Source organism: Narcine bancroftii, chromosome 6, assembly GCF_036971445.1.
Source record: "Narcine bancroftii isolate sNarBan1 chromosome 6, sNarBan1.hap1, whole genome shotgun sequence".
Lineage (NCBI taxonomy): Eukaryota > Metazoa > Chordata > Chondrichthyes > Torpediniformes > Narcinidae > Narcine > Narcine bancroftii.
The window spans coordinates 145,702,155-145,715,454 of NC_091474.1; the positions used below are offsets into that span (position 1 = coordinate 145,702,155).

Below are 13,300 nucleotides of genomic sequence, written 5' to 3' on the forward strand. Positions count from 1 at the left end.
CTAACAAACTTCAACTGTTTAGCTTCATAATAATTTTGAAAATGAGGCAACTGAAATCCACCTTGTGCATATTTCCATGACAACTTCTGTAAAGCAACTCGAGCTAATTTTCCCTTCCATAAAAATTTCCTCACCACCTTATTCAAATCCTGAAAAAAACTCTTTGAAAGTGAACATGGAATTGACTGAAATAAGTATTGAATACGAGTAAAAATATTCATTTTAATACAATTTACTCAACCTATTAATGTTAATGGAAGATCCTTCTATTTAATCAAATCCATTTTAATCTTTTTCAATTAAGGTAGATAATTTAACTTATATAAAGATTGATAATTTGCATTCACAGTTATCCCTAAATATTTAATTTTATCAAGACAATTTTATAATATTTTTATACTCTTTATAAATCCCCTTCCAAAATTGGGAATATTTCACTCTTATCCCAATTCACCTTATACCCAGATAACTCCCCAAATTGAACTAAACATTCTTGTAAATATTTCAAAGAATGTTCTGGATGTGTCAAATAAATCAATACATCATCAGTAAATAAATTAATCTTATATTCATCATCTGCAATTCTTATCCCTTTAACCTTGTCATTCTGTCGAATTGCCTGAGCTAATGGTTCAATGACCAATGCAAACAAGGCTGGTGACAATGGAGAACCTTGATGACTTGATCACGATAATTTAAATGGCAAAGAAGTTTGGCTATTTGTCACCACACTAGCAATCGGATTTTTAAACAATGCCTTCTACTCTATCGAAGGCCTTCTCAGCATCTAGTGAAATAACACATTCTGAAGACTTGTGTGAAGGAGTGTAAATAATATTCATCAATCTTCTAATATTAAAGGAGGAATAACGATTTTTAATGAAACCAGTCTGGTCTTCAGAGATAATATATGGTAATATCTTCTCTAGCCTTGTCGCTAGAATTTTAGAGAAGATCTTAGAATCAACATTCAACAAAGAAATAGGTCTATAAGAACATTCGGTCGGGTCTTTATTTTTTTTCAAGATTAAAGAGATAGTAGCTCTGTAAAATGATTGTGGTAGTTTACCCAATGTGATAGATTCATCAAACATCTTAATCAGCCAGGGAGAGAGAGTAGAAGAAAAAGCTTTATAAAATTCCACAGAATATCCATCGGGACCTGGTGCTTTCACCGAGTTCAGTGAGAAAATAGTATTATTGATCTCCGAATCTGTAATGGGTTTACTTAATTCTAAGTTATCTTGAGGTAATACTTTTGGGAGTTTCAAATGTTCTAAAAAAATTAAACATATTACTAAGGTCTTGAGGGGATTCTGTACTATATAAGGATGTATAAAAATTTTGGAAAGATTGATTTATCTCTTCCTGGTTAACAGTCAGTTCTCCATTCTGTTTGCGAATCTCCACAATTTGGCGTCTAGCTGAAATATTCTTCAGATGATTAGCCAACAGTTTACCCGGTAAATTTGAAACTGGCACTGAAAATCCATTCACAGCAGTGCAGGGCGCACAATTGGGGAAGGACTAATAGTTTGCAGTCTGTGAACGTGTACTCTCGGGGCTGGACTCCACACTCTGATGTGAGTATGATGCCCTCCCTCTACCCTACTACCCCACCGGCACACTGACGGTCTGTCAGCTGCCGCTAGGCTGCCTGATGCAACCCCAAAGTGTTATTTCTGCGGGAGGAACAAGCACAGCAGGTCCCAGTGCCCGGCGAGAAAAACCAGGAGCCAGAAGTGCCTTAAAAACGGCCACTTTGCAGTAGTCTGTCGCTCCAAAATGGCCACAGCCAAACACAGTGCCTCATATGAAGCCCAGTCGCCACCCAATTAAAGCCTTGGTTTGGATCAACAAGTCTTTGGTTCTTTCGATGCGCTCTACAATTTTATTCACTAAAAGACTGGAGCATATCACATGTAGGTCGACCAGTCCAGAATGAGCTGGTCTGGCTAGGAGCAATCCTTTAAGACCTGCCAGTAGGTGTGGCTGCAAAGTCATCCTACACTACAATCTGTACATATACACATTGGTGATAGAATCTGTACTATCACAGTATATATTTACCTATGTGTTCAGCAGTATGGATTTAAAATTACTTAATTTGTCTCAACCAAAGATTTTTTTCTTGTCCTTGTCATGGCCTTTATAAAATATGATCACTTCTTCCCTTGGTTTTCTTCATGCAATATATGATGAATATTATGCAATCCAGACTCCAAACCACAAATACATTTCAAATTAATGATTACTTGATTGAAATGTTCAATTATTATAACCCATTTGGCAATTTGTAACATTGCTTTACACTTTCTATAAGAAACATAAATTCAACTTGTTGTGAATAATTTCTCAATTTCCAATCTGTCTTGCACCTATATATAATAATAAACATACAATTTATATAGCATCTTTGTTCCAAGGTACTTCAAGAAAACACTATCAAACAAAAATTGACTACTGCCTCAAGGAGTTGAACAAAAGCTTCGACAAAGGTAGTTATGAAGATTTGTTAAAGACGATGCTTAAATGTTAACTCAATTGAACATAGGTTTTTTTTGTTAGGCATTTAAACAAATTCTACAAATAAAATATCTTGTAAAATTGTTGTTTGACATCAAATAATAATGAGTCAACTGGCTGAAATTCTGTGACACAGCTACAGAAAAATTAATACAGGGAATTAAAATCTCATGTACTGTATTTAGAAATAAATATAGTATATTTGAGAAAATAAGTAACTGCATTTATCAGAGATACTCCCAGATGAATAAGTGACACTGTTATCAGTAATACAAAATAGAATCCACATGGGTAGAGTGAAAATATAATAAAAGATCAGTCCACCTCAGAGTAAGCTGCAGATGATTTAATGGTGGAAGGGAAATAAAATTACAAAGAAAAGAGAAAAAGAGAAAAAAAGAACAAAATAACAATCACTGTGGATTTCACTATTAGAAATAATCAGGAGAACCAAGAAAAGGTTAAGCAAATGGACTTCCTCTAATTGATACAGAAGTCGAGACAAACACAGTAATTAAGAAGGCAGAGAAATAAGACTTACTAATTATAAATAGTAATAGAAAATAAACTAGTGCAAATGAAAAAGTAAAGAAATATCTTGATCCTACATCAAAATGCTGTAAGATAATAAAAATAGAAAATGCCTTAAATGCAGAAGGTAGGAAGCAATTTGGAAAGTGAAATGAGGTTTATGTTTAGGTCTTCATCAGAACTGGTATAAAATATATGTTGTACAAAGTTTTGCTGTGAGGAAAATCTAAACATGAAAAGAAAAGAAAAAAAGTTGATGTTGACTCGATCTTGGTCATTTAAAACTAGCAACAGCTATAGAACACACTTAAAATGGTGCTCAACGACATCCAAGAAAAATATATATTCTACTAAAAAATAAGAAATGAATACAAATGATAGATCATAGAATAATAAAATAAATAAATAGTGTTAATTAATAAATAGATGTTATTAGCTCAGAAATAATATATCACCATTTAAGCAGTTATGCCTGAATACAGCAAAACTAGAGTAGCATCTGGCAGTCTGATAAATAACTGGTGTTATGTAAGTGCTATGCCAAGGCCGTCTTCTTCAACCAACTATTCTGGCATTCATTAGGTCTATGATCATTGCTTCATTATTACTAATACCTGAGGAATCACATTCATTCATTGATACTGCTAAAACTGCTGAGATGTTCCTGGGCTTTGATGGAAGTTTTGTTCAGAACCTACTTATGGAATTCAATGATGGAGCAGATATTTCCTGGAATTTCCCTGCATTTATTTTGTTCTCTAATCCTAGGTTTTGGACTAAATTAGATTACTGCCTGCAACTTCTTTATCAAATTGTACATTCCTTTCATGTGGAAATGCATTGTCATTCCTTCATTGGATCTAAATCCTGGAATATCCTACTTGCCCATTAGCATTGCAGAAATGCCTTTGCCACACAAGTTGCTATAGTTCAATTTCCCCAAGGGGAATTGGGATGACTTGTACCTGCCTGCACTCCAGATCCCACAAATAAACCAGAAAAAAATTAAGGGAACAGGCAAAATTATTTCAGCGAATATAATTTAACTAGATTTCTAATTTCTAAGTTCTTTTGTACAGTTGATTAATGAAAATAGTGGTGCGCTTTAAGACAGAGAGCAGAGAAAGAGTTTAACCAGTAATTATTCAGAGTGGCTGAAACCGCACCATTATTAGACTAGGGCTAACCCGTTGACATTGATTGACAAAATGAGAATGATTTGGCAATGTGAACAACATGCTGGAAACAGCCTAGAGGCCATTGATTTGTGTCAGCAGGAAGAATGAATTTAGCATAGTGGTTAGTGTAAAGGTTACAGCACCAGAAACCTGGGTTCAAATCCAGCGCTGTGTGTAAGGAGTTTGTATGTTCTCCCTGTGTCTGCATGGGTTTCCTTCGGGTGTTTTGGTTCCCTCTCACCCTTCAAAACGTACTGGAATTGTAGGTCAATTGGGTGAAATTGGGCAGTATGCCCTCGTGTGCCGAAAGGACCTGTTACTGTGCTGTATGTTTAAATTTAAATTTTGTGGGTGGTGTGAGAGACTGTCAACAAGAGAAGACAAGCATTTGACAGCATCATAACAATTGTATCCTGAAAAGTGGGATTCTTAAAAGCTGCGGATCCCGAATAATCAATCATAAACTGAGATAGCTGGACACACTCAATATTTAGAATAACTTTTATTGTTATTAAATAAGAATTCTGATGCACTGTTGCAACTTTTTAGATGAAAGCACAAGTAATGTTCAACTGTATACATTATTAGGTATAATTGTTAATCATTCTTTTTTTAATTCTTTTTCACCTTTCCATATGTTTTGTGCTCTCAATCCATTTTACCATTTCTCATTTATTGCCTGCTGTGTTTCCTTTTCAGATTTAGCTTTCCTAGTGTATTGTAATGCAGTTGATGATGGTCTGTTAGTATTTTAGACTGACATAAAGCAAAGACTCATAGGAAGCTGTCCAACTACAGACATTTAATACCCATAACCAAACCAGACTTCACAAAACACATGCTCTCTAATCCATTGAGCATGAAGCCTGACTTTTGAGCACAGATTTCCCACAACCAAGCTAGTCTGTTGCCTATCTAATATTAATTTCCACGTGTGTTTTTTAAAAGATTGACATTTATTTATTTAGACATACAGGTCCTTTAGGCCCAAGAACCCATGCTGCCCAATTACACCCAATAAACCTACAACCCCAGGGTGGGAGGAAACCAGAGCACCTGGAGAAAACCCTTGCAGACATGAGAAGAACATGCAAACTCCTTACAGTCAGTGCCGGATTTAAACCCCATTCCCAGTTGTTGGCGCTAACTGCTCTGCTAACTGTGCCGCCTCTTTCTGCAGGGATCAATGGATAAAGATCAGGAATAGGAATCCTTTGCCTTAACTTTCAGGAAAAAAAAGACAATTGACAGTCTGAGCTGTTACTGAAGGTGAGATTAGATGACACAACACACTAGAGATTTAATCTATTATTTTGCTCATGAGAAAGACTGGTTAAGGTTGCTACTCCACTCAAGAAAATTATTTTTTAATGTTAGATTTTTTAACTTGATAATTGAGGTGACTTAAAGTGATCCAAATAAGTTTGCAACAAGACCTGAACATGATAGAAATAGGTGCACGGAGTTTCCACTTAGAATTGTTGGACTAGGTCTGAATTGTTGTTTAGATGAGGCCGGTAGTAGAAAATACAATATTGAAGATTCATATACTGTAACAATTATGATGTACAATAAATCAAATTCTCAGTTCACTGTGGAGCAACTAGGGGAATTACAAGACGAAGATCTGCCCTTAGTTGGAAGGGTTGCGTGGACCTAGATGGAAGTCGGATGGAAGGATTACCATAACCTGGCACAAAGTCAATTGCTGTCTGAGAAATTTACTTTCTAGAAAAACTTTATGGATGTATTCAGTACCCTATATCACTATAGCCAATCTCAGGCTTGGGAAATGAAGTGAACATTATAATATAAACAAGAATAATGTCATATATTGTTCGAAATACAGCAGGACGTAAATTCTGCCTTTGATTCCATGACAATTCTACTCCAAAATTCTTGGACCGGGTATTCACCAAAGATTGAGTGTACTTCCTATAGGGATTGTGATTCCCAAAGTGCTCACTGATTGAAGAAGTTAAAAATAAAAAAGGGTAACAAGAGGAAAAACCACAAATAAAGTTAATCAAAGATGAGAGATAACATAACAGACTACTGTTGTTGTCTCAAAGTTGGCAGGTTTAGAACCAACTGCCAAATTATTCCTAGGTGCTGACTGCTTTCTGATATATTTTTTTCCTTGTGTGACCAATCTGCATGCCTGAAATTATTTCAAAATAAACACTTGGACATAGAATGTATAACAGTACAGTGCAGGAACAGGCCCTTTGACCTGCGTGTCTGTGCTGAACATGATGTTCAAATCAAACTAAAATTCTGCTGTCTACACTTGATAGATATCCATTCATCCCCTTCATATTCATGTGTCTATCTTAAATGCTATGACTGTATCTGCTTCCACTACTACTTCAGGCAGCCCATTCCAGGTACTTATCACTCTCTGTGTAAAATATCTGTCCCACTTATCTCCTTTAAACTTCCTCCCTATCATCTAAACATATATCCTCTAGTGTGTATATCCTCTAATGTGTGACACTTTTTCTCCAGGAACATTTTTTGACTGTCCACCCTATGAGGGTCTCTTATAATTTTATACGCCTCTATCAAGTCACCCCCTCAGCTTCCCATGCTCCAGAGAAAACAACCCAATATTGTCCAGTCTTTCCGCCATAACCTCTAAACTAGGCAACATCCTGGTAAACTTCTTCTGCATCATTTCTAAAGCCTCCACATCCTTCCTCTAATTGGGTGACCAGAATTACACATAGTATTCCAAGTCCAGCTGAACCAAAGTTTTATATAGGTTCAACATGACCTCTTTACATTTGTACTCAATGCCCTTCCCAATGAAGCCAAGCATACCACATGCCTTCATTACCTCCCTATTACTCATTGAAAGTGGCCATGCGAGCTATGGACCTGAACCCCAAGATCCACACTTGTAAGAGTACTACAAATAACTATATACATTTGACTTTTATTTTATCTTTACATTTGACCTCTCAAAGTGCAACACCTTACACTTGTCCAGATTAAACTCCATCTGCCATTTCTCTGCCCATATCTATTACTGAGGTATATCCTGAGGTATAACCAATCTTTGTATCATCTGCAAAATGACTAACCAACCCATCTACTTTTTCATCCAAGTCATTAATATAAATTACAAACAAAAGGGGTCCCAACACCAACTCCTGCTGAATACCACTGATTAACACAAATATCAGCCAGCCAATTTAGTATCCAAACTATCAGTCACCATGGATCCACGCTGCTGCACCTTCTGAATCAGCCTTCCATGAGGGATCTTGTCAAATACCTTAATCAATTCCATGTAGACATCAACCACCAACCACCCTCATCATCACCTTTGTCACTTCCTCAAAAAATTCAATCAACTTGCTAATGCATGATCTGCACCTCACAAAGCCATGTTGACTGTCTCTAATCTGACCATGACTTTCCAAACGTGAATAAATCCGATATTAAAGTATCCTTTTCAATAGTTTCCCTGGGAACTTACTGGCCTATAATTTCTCAAAATCTTTATCTCCCCTTTACCCAAGATGATGTGTCCTATGTCCTTTAATAGTGAATTTATGATCTCATTGCATGCATAATCCATTTTCCTCCCTTGCTCTGAGTCCATTTTAACTGGATACAAAATAAAACATATCTTTTGCATGCAAAGCTAGAATTTATTATTATTAAAAGTATGACCATGGCAGAATTTATTGCTTTTGAGAAGTAAAGAAAATGTCAAAGTGAAGTGTGAGTGACTGACTATCTTTTTGCCTGTCTGCTTTAGTCCCTTTCTAACTATTTCTAAATGTCTATATCCATTTTCTTGCACAATATATCTTTCTAAACAAGTCAATTTTTAATTACAGTCTCATGCCAGCAGAGGTGCTCTTGTGCAGCCATTCTCAACCTTTTTTTGGCTATAGCCCCTTTGGACTCTGAGCAAAGTTTATGGTCTCCCTTCCCTGTAAAACAGTCATGTTTAGTTTGTTTCCTCCCTAATTCTCTCCTACAGGCTGCATTAAAAATATTATATGATTTCAGTCTGTGCCCCCCCTCCCTTAAATATGCTGTGGCCCCCATTGAGAATGGCTGCTAATGGATGACATCATTATTGCGATGTTTGGTTTAAAGATGACGTGATTGAAAGTGATGACAGAAGATAAGAACACAAGTAAGATTTTTAATGTAACTAAAAATCAAATCAGTTATTGGATTTAAACAAGGACCAAATGTGTGACTTTAAATTAAGGAATGAATTTAATCTGCTAGGGCTCCATCCTTTAAACATGATTTTATTGCACTTTATATAAATATCATGTTTTTACTGTTGTACTATAATTGGCTACTGCCGGCTGGACATACCACCCGAGAACAATCCTACCCATTACTCTTTGTATGCTCCCAGTCTTCCTGCCATGATCAGTCGATTAATTTGGTTGGTGCTCCAGTCTATAGTCAATAAAAGCCTATCAGTTTCATAACTTCAGTCTTTTGTGGTAATTGATGGTGCATCATACCAATACCTTTTATGTCCACTTTGAATAGGAGATTTTAACTCTATTGAGTATCCCTGCAGAAGCTGGAGATTCAGTGATATCTGTTTCAGAGGCCAACGTTAGAACATCCTTCAAGAAGGTAAACCCTCACAAGGTGTCAGGCCCTGATGACATACCTTGCAAGGTACTAAAAAATCTGTACCAACCAACTAGCGAAAGTGTTCATGAACATGCTTAATCTCTCACTACTGCAATCGAAGGTTCCTACCTGGTTCAAAGGGCTTCAAGAAGAGAAGGGTGATTTTAGGTGGTGGAGATCCGCGGTAGGACTTCTCTGTTGTGTTCCATATACGGTTCCCAAATTTGTTCGAATACTGTGATGTTATTTCTTAAATTATATGTTATTTTTTCCAATGGAATACATTTATTCATTTCTATGTACCATTGCTGTATTCTCAGGCTATCTTCTGATTTCCAGGTTGACATAATACATTTTTTTGCTACAGCTAAGGCTATCATAATAAATCTTTTTTGTGCTGCATCCAAATCGAGTCCAAGTTCTTCTTGTATTACTTAGAAGAAAGATCTCTGGATTTTTTGGTATGTTGCTTTTTGTGATTTTATTTAATACCTGATTTAGATCTTCCCAAAACTTTTCCACTTTCTCACATGCCCAAATTGCATGTACTGTTGTTCCCGTTTCCTTCTTACAGTGTCAACATCTGTTGGGTCCCATTTATTTAACTTTTGGGATGTGATGTATAGCCTGTGTAATCAATTATATTGTATCATGCGTAACCTCGTGTATATTGTATTTCTCATAGTTCCGGAGCATAGCTTTTCCCATGTTTCATTCTTTACCTTTATGTTTAGATCTTGTTCCCATTTTTGTTTGGGTTTACAGCTTGTTTCCTCGTTCTCTTTCTTTTGCAGTTTGATGTACATGTTTGTTATAAATCTTTTAATTATCATTGTGTCTGTAATCACATATTCAAAATTGCTTCCTTCTGGTAACCTCAGTCTGCTTCCCAATTTGTCCTTCAAGTAGGTTTTCAGTTGGTGGTATGCAAACATTGTACTGTGAGTTATACCATATTTGTCCTTCATTTGTTCAAAGGATAATAATTTATTTCCCGAAAAATGATAGAAGGAGAAGAAGACGAAATGAACTGACCCAGTATGTAAAAGTAGAAGACACAAATTTCTTGTTTATTTTCATTTTGTGATGACATTGTTTAATGGGTTTAATGTTTCATATATGTTGAACGTTGAGTGAGTGGGGAGGGGGGGTGAAGGAGGGAGGGAAGGGAGGGGGGGAAAAGGGGAGAAAATGACACTGTGTATATTCAAGAGGGAAATGTTTGTGTGTATTTTGGTCAGTATGGTTCATAGTGTGAAAAATAAAAAAAATTAAAATAAAAGAGTAGGATGAGCTGCCTCAATGGTTATCACCCAGTAGCACCTACACCTATTGTAATGGATGCTTTGAGAGATTGGTCATGGCCAGAATTCACTTATACCTAAGAAAAGACCTAGCCCACTGCAATTTGCCTACTGCCACAATCATTCCACAGCAAATGCAATTCCACTGGCTCTCCTTCCAACCTTGGATCACCTATACAATAGCAATACCTACATCAATTACAGCTCAGCTTTCAACACCATAACCCCCTCAGTACTGGTCAGCAAGCTTCAAAACCTAGGCCTCTGCACCTCCCTCTGCAACTGGACCCTTGACTTCCTCATCAGAAAACCACAGTTATTGTAGGGTTAGGGTTAGGTAGTGATCGGTAACATCTCCTCATCACTGACAATCAACACAGATGCACCTCAAGAATGTGAGCTTAATCCACTGCTCTACTCTTTTTATACCCATGATTGTGTGGCTAGGCCCAATTCAAATACCATCGACAAATTTGCCAATTACACCACAGCTGTCAGCAAAATCACAGAGGACAATGAGAAAGTGTACAGGAGTGAAATAGATCAGCTAGTTGAGTGATGTCACAACAACAACCATGTACTCAACAGTAGCAAAACTAAAAAAATGATTGTGGACTTCAGGAAGGGGGAAACACAAACCAGTTTTCATCAAGGAGTCAGTAGTGGAGAGGGTAAGGAACTTCAAATTCCTGGGTGTCAACATCTCTAAAGACATAATCTGGGCCATCATGTCGATGGAATCATGAAGAAAGCACGCTTGGGGCTAGATTTCATAAGGAGTTTAAGGAAATTTGGTCTGTCACCAAAGATTCTTGCAAATTCCTTTAGGTGTATCTTGGAGAGCATTTTGACAGGTTGCATTGCTGTCTAGAATGCAGGTGTGAATGCACAAGACAGATAAAAGCGACAGAGAGTTGGACACTTGGTCAGCTCCATTATGGGCAATAGTCTTCTTTCCATTAAGGACTTCTTTACGAGGCGGTGCCTCAAGAAAATATCTCTATCATCAAGGATCCTCACAACCTAGGCCATGCTCTTTTCTCACTGTTACCATCATGAAGCTAGTACAGGAGCCTGAAGACACACTCAATATTACAAAAACAGCTTCCTCCCCACTGCCATCAGATTTCTGTATGAAGAAAAAACCTATGGACACTACCTCTTTTTCTTTATTTTTTGCACTACTTAATATTTTTTAAAATCTTATGTTTACAGATTGTAATTCATAGCAATTTTGCCCTTGTAATGCACAATGCTGCCACTGCAAAACAACATATTTTGTGACACAGGTTCATGACAATAAATCTGATTCTCAAACTGCGTAAAACACCATTTAGAAAAAAAATATTGAATTCAGCTACATGCAAAATTGCTCAAAATGTTTTGTTTGTTTTCTCATATATAGAACTTATAATCTGCTTCTTAGGTTTCCAAATAGATGGCTGATCAGTTCTATTAACAGAAATATAATGTTAAAGAAGCTTTATGTATCCCGTCATTACGCATAAAGAGATGTAAAGAATACTCCAAAACGCATCAATATTTTCCACTCATCATCCAGATTTTGTTCAAACTTAATTTATTATAGTCCTAAATATTGCCAATGCTCTTTCGGTATATAAATAATTTTTGATGTTTTTGTTCTCTAAATCCTACTGTTAAATCATTTTTCTGTCTAATTTAACCCATTGACCCCATGTATCCTTCAGCTAAACGTATACTGCTCTTCTTTCAAGGCTATTATTATTCTTTCCCTTTAGAAAATATTGATTTACCCAGCTCAGATTCAAGTCGATGATTTTAAACTTTAAAAGGTGAAATCCATGGCATAGTTGTGCTAATTTTCTTAATCAATTTTTAAAAAAAATATTGTCTTGTGGCGGCTCAACACAAGGCAGGTGAACCGGCCCCGCTTGTAAGCCACGCAGCGGGGCAGCCGGCCAAAATGGCGCCGTCGGGGATTTCCCTTCCTTCCAGCTCGGGGCTCAGAAACCTGCGCTTGGGGACACGTGACGCCTGGATGATGTCAGCCCCCTCCAGGATGGTTCTCAGCCAGGTCCGGGCTGGGAGTACAAGTGCAGCCCAGCAGCCTGCAATAAACCCGTCTGGTTGTGTGTGTTATTGCAGGAGCAGTGTAGCCACCACTACAATTGGTGACCCCGACTGGTTCAAACGTCTTTGAACCCATCATGAGCAAGCCTGGGATCAGCGCTATAGCTGTGAAATTGCTTGAATTCTGGGTTCAGGAGCCGGAGACCTGGTTCATCCACATGGAGGCCCAGTTTCACCTCCGCCAGATTTTGTTTGACACGACCAAATTCTGCCATGTGGTCGCTGCCCTGGACCAGGCCACTGCCACACACGTGCTGCATCTTGTTTAGCACCCACCCGCCGAGGACAAGTACGAGACCATCAAGCGAGTGCTTACCCGGTCCCTTGGACTATCCAGACACCAGCGTGCCGCTCGGGTGCTGCACCTCGACACCCTGGGAGACAGGAACTGATGGATGAGATGCTCGCACTCATGGGTGAGCACACCAACTGCCCACTTTTTGAGCACATCTTCCTCGAACATATGCCCGGGGACATACGCCCGCTGCTGGTTCAGGAGAGCTTCACTGACTCAAGGAAGGTCACCCAGAAGGCCCAAGAGCTATGGCTCGCATGATTCTCAGAAGGCTCAATGGTCCAGGAGGTCACAAGGCACGGTCACGGGCAAAACCATGCCAAGCCCACCCCTAGCGCTGTGGTAGAGCACCCGACCCCTTCAGGGGCCCCCAAGAGCATAACCAAGGCCACAGCATCTGCTTCAGGCCTCTGCTTCTACCAACAGTGCTGAGGAGCCAAGGCTCGGAAGTGTCGTCAGCCCTGCTCTTTCCAGGGAAACAACCAGGCTGGCCGCTGTTAATGGCTGTTCTCTACCTGCGGGACTCAGTCAGCGGCCGGCGGTTCCTCGTTGACACTGGAGCCCAGATCACTGTCATACCAGCCATGGCCATCGAATCCAGGAACCGACCTCGTGAACCTCCCCTCAGTGCGGCCAACACAATGGCAATCTGGACATATGGAGACAAGATAGTCCACTTCCAGATCGGCCAACGGAATTTCGCGTGGAGGTTCACTGTCTCGTCCCTCCCAACT

The 13,300-nt window shown here is 38.4% G+C and overlaps 1 protein-coding gene across 3 annotated transcripts in view; it reads left to right on the top strand.

The window, feature by feature from the left end:
* The window catches only part of taf1b (TATA box binding protein (Tbp)-associated factor, RNA polymerase I, B), a 191,272-nt gene that overhangs the window by 12,426 nt on the left and 165,546 nt on the right, over positions 1-13,300 (top strand). For all 3 annotated transcript variants that reach the window (XM_069886263.1, XM_069886264.1, XM_069886265.1), the window contains exons 4-5: positions 2,427-2,498; positions 5,416-5,504. The gene's annotated coding sequence lies outside the window, so the exon portion shown is untranslated. The remainder of the gene's footprint in view (positions 1-2,426; positions 2,499-5,415; positions 5,505-13,300) is intronic.